This window comes from Phacochoerus africanus, chromosome 2 (genome assembly GCF_016906955.1).
Source record: "Phacochoerus africanus isolate WHEZ1 chromosome 2, ROS_Pafr_v1, whole genome shotgun sequence".
Classification (NCBI taxonomy): domain Eukaryota; kingdom Metazoa; phylum Chordata; class Mammalia; order Artiodactyla; family Suidae; genus Phacochoerus; species Phacochoerus africanus.
In genome coordinates, this window is record NC_062545.1 from 72,868,359 (window position 1) to 72,871,867 (window position 3,509).

The 3,509-nt window shown below is 44.0% G+C and overlaps 1 non-coding gene across 1 annotated transcript; it reads right to left on the reverse strand.

Moving 5' to 3' along the window:
- Positions 1-1,120: 1,120 nt before the first annotated feature.
- On the reverse strand, positions 1,121-1,223 carry LOC125121674 (U6 spliceosomal RNA). Its single transcript, XR_007133555.1, has one exon. It is a non-coding gene; the product is annotated as a U6 spliceosomal RNA (small nuclear RNA).
- Positions 1,224-3,509: the final 2,286 nt, after the last annotated feature.

The window sequence follows — 3,509 nt, forward strand, 5'->3', positions numbered from 1 at the left end:
TGCTTTAATTTGCATTTCTCAGGTTACTAATAAACAGTTTCTTTCATGTTCTTGTAAAGCCTTTGGGTTTCCTCTTTTGTAAATTGTCTGCTCATATATATTACCCACTTTTTTTTGTGTGTGTGCTCTCTGGTTGAGTTGCAGGACTTCCTTGTGTGTTCTAGTTGTCTATCCTTTGTCACTTTCAGGTGTCATAAGCCTCATACATCTCTCAATCTGTCCCCTATCTCTTAAATTCAATTCAACTGTGGTGCCCCTTTTAACAGAAACCCTTAATTTTGATGTAATCAGATCTACAATTTGCCTCCTGGCTTAAGAAATTTTTTAAAATTAATTAATTAATTTGTTTTTTGTCTTTCTGCCATTTCTTGGGCCACTCCCGCGGCATATGGAGCTTCCCAGGCTAGGGGTCGAATCGGAGTTGTAGCTGCCAGCCTACGCCAGAGCCACAGCAACGCAGGATCCGAGCTGCGTCTGCACCCTACACCACAGCTCACGGCAACGCCGGATCGTTAACCCACTGAGCAAGGGCAGGAATCGAACCCGCAACCTCATGGTTCCTAGTCGGATTCGTTAACCACTGTGCCACGAATGGGAACTCCTGGTTTAAGAAATTTGTATCCATCCCAGGTTACAAAACTTTTCTCCTGTTAACTGAATAGTTTTACCTTTTGTATTTAGGCCCCTAATCCAGTGGAAATCTCGTTTGCCTGTGGGGTTAGATAGAGAGCCAACTGTTTATTTTTTAAGTTTTTCCATTTATTTTTTCTTTCTCCCTTCTTCTTTTTTTTTTGGTCTTTTGTCCTTTTAGGGCCACACCCATAACATATGGAGGTTCCCAGGCTAGGGGTCTAATCAGATTTCCATTTATTTTCTTTAATTGAAGTACAGTTGATTTACAATGCTGTGTTTGTTTCTGGTATACAGCAAAGTGACACAGTTCTATATACATATATATTCTTTTTCATTATAGGTTTTCACAAGATATTGAATATATTTCCCTGTGCTATACAGTAGGACCTCGCTGTTATCTATTTTCCATGTAATAGTTCTTAGCTGCTAATCTCAAACTCTAATTTACCCACCCCCTTCCCTTTTGGCAACCATAAGTTTGTTTTCTATGAAGGTGGAACACTTCACGAATTTGCATGTCATCCTTGTGCAGGGGCTGTGCCGATTCTCTCTGTGTCATTCCAATTTTCGTCTAACTGCTACTGAAGCGAGCACGAGACCCAACTTGACGTCTCTCCATTCCTTCTTTCACTGCCTGTTTTCCCACCACCACCTATTAAGCAATCCATCTTCCCCCTGTTAATTTGAGGTGCCAACTCTAGGTTAGGTGAAGATCACAGGTAAACATAGAGCTACCACTGAGCTCCTGATTCCATTCCACCGACACAGTAAAGACACTTTTGTAGGTATCTCAATGTCTAGTAGGCAATTTCCCACTCTCTGTTCTTCTGTCTCAAGATTGGTTCATCTATTTTTGTAGCTTATTTTTCCCTATGTGTTTTAGGATAAATATTTCAAGGTTTTGTTTTTTGTTTTTGGGGTTTTTTAGGGCTGCATTCGCGGCATATGGAGGTTCCCAGGCTAGGGGTCGAATCGAAGCTATAGCTGCTGACCTACACCATAGCCAGGGCAATGCAGGATCCGCACCACCTCTGTGACTTACACCACAGCTCATGGCAATACTAGATCCTTAACCCACTGGGCGAGGCCAGGGATTGAACCCGAAACCTCATGGTTCCCAGTCAGATTTGCTTCTGCTGTGCCACCATGAGAACTTCTAAATATTTCAAGTTTCTAAAAAAACTTTTTTTCAGCTAGAATTTTGACTGGAATTCCAAAGAATTATCAATTGATTTGGAGATGTTTGCTATCTTTATAATTTAAGTCATGCAATTCAAGTCCTAATATAAGAGGTAAGAGAATTGTGAGAAGAAATGAAGCCAGCTATGAATGGATGCCTTTGAGAGGGCCTGCAGCCCTGTTCTCACCATTGGCCTCCTTATTTGAATCTTGGGGGATGAAGGAATAAAAACAAAAATCTCATGTTGGTGAAGGAGGAACCAGACGCAGAGGGAACTGTGCTTCGCTTCCCTGGGTGTGAGCCAGAAGCTCTGAAAGCATGCAAGAGATGGCTCTGTCTGGCATGGCTCCAGCAATGACTGGGCGAGGGGCCAAGAGAGTGTCTCAGAGACGCCCACTCCCCAGCAAGGGGATGAGGAAGCAGCCAAGTGTACCCAAGTGGGCAGGCACAGCAGCCTGGCAGAGCTAAAGGAACCTGAGATGGGGATCAAGTGAATGCGTATGTGGGGGCCTGCTGGCTGCAGGCCGTGGTGGGACTGGAGGCATGAATGGTGGATGCCAGCCCATGGCTATGCTGACATGACAAGCTCTGGCTGAGTAGATGCCAGTGGAATGCAGAGGGTGGGGGTGAGCCAGAAACTCCTCTCCCTAGTGCCTGGGGGTGGTACCCGCTCTCCCTCTGCACAGGAACTGGGGTGGCCTCTAGGGAGAAGGTGGCCCAGAGGGACAGACAAAATATAGAAATGCACGCTGGGGAATATGAACTGCTATATAGCACAGGGAACTCTACCCAATATGCTGTGATCATCTAGGTGGGAAAAGAATCTAAAAAAGAACAGGTGTGTGTATATGTACAACTGAATCACTCTGTTGTGCAGCAGAAATTATCACAACATTGTAAATCAACTATACTTCAATACAACTTTTTAAAAATTGACCATTTATTCAGAGGAATCTGAGTTTTATTTTATTTTATTTTATTTTTTATTTTTTTTTTGTCTTTTGTTGTTGTTATTGTTGTTGCTATTTCTTGGGCTGCTCCTGCGGCATATGGAGCTTCCCAGGCTAGGGGTTGAATCGGAGCTGTAGCCACCGGCCTACGCCAGAGCCACAGCAACGCGGGATCCGAGCCGCGTCTGCAAACTACATCACAGCTCACGGCAATGCCGGATCGTTAACCCACTGAGCAAGGGCAGGGACCGGACCCACAACCTCATGGTTCCTAGTTGGATTCGTTAACCACTGCGCCACAACGGGAACTCCGGAATCTGGGTTTTAAAGCGGAAGCCATCTTAAACCGATAAGTTCAGCTCTGTAGAAATAAATACATGCTTTTTGAAAAACATGTGAACCAAACTATTGGTTCTATAAATTTCATATCCACTCTATATCTTTTAGTTTCTACACATTGGGTTTCAGAATAGGAAAAACTCTGGTAAGGAGGGGCTGGGAGAATTAAGTAGGACATAACAGTAAGGCAGGGAAAAGAACAGAGGCATAAGGAAACCAAAAGCTTTGCTTCTCATCAAAGTGAATGAATGGTGGACAAATGCATCATTTCCAGTGCTCATTCTGGCTCTGAATTTAAACAAGTACTTTGAGGGGATTCCGAAATAACCCCCTTGAGACCACAGGACTTGTTCACAAGAGCCTGCTCTGTCTAGGATGCTGAATTATAGAACGGCCCCCCTGAGCGC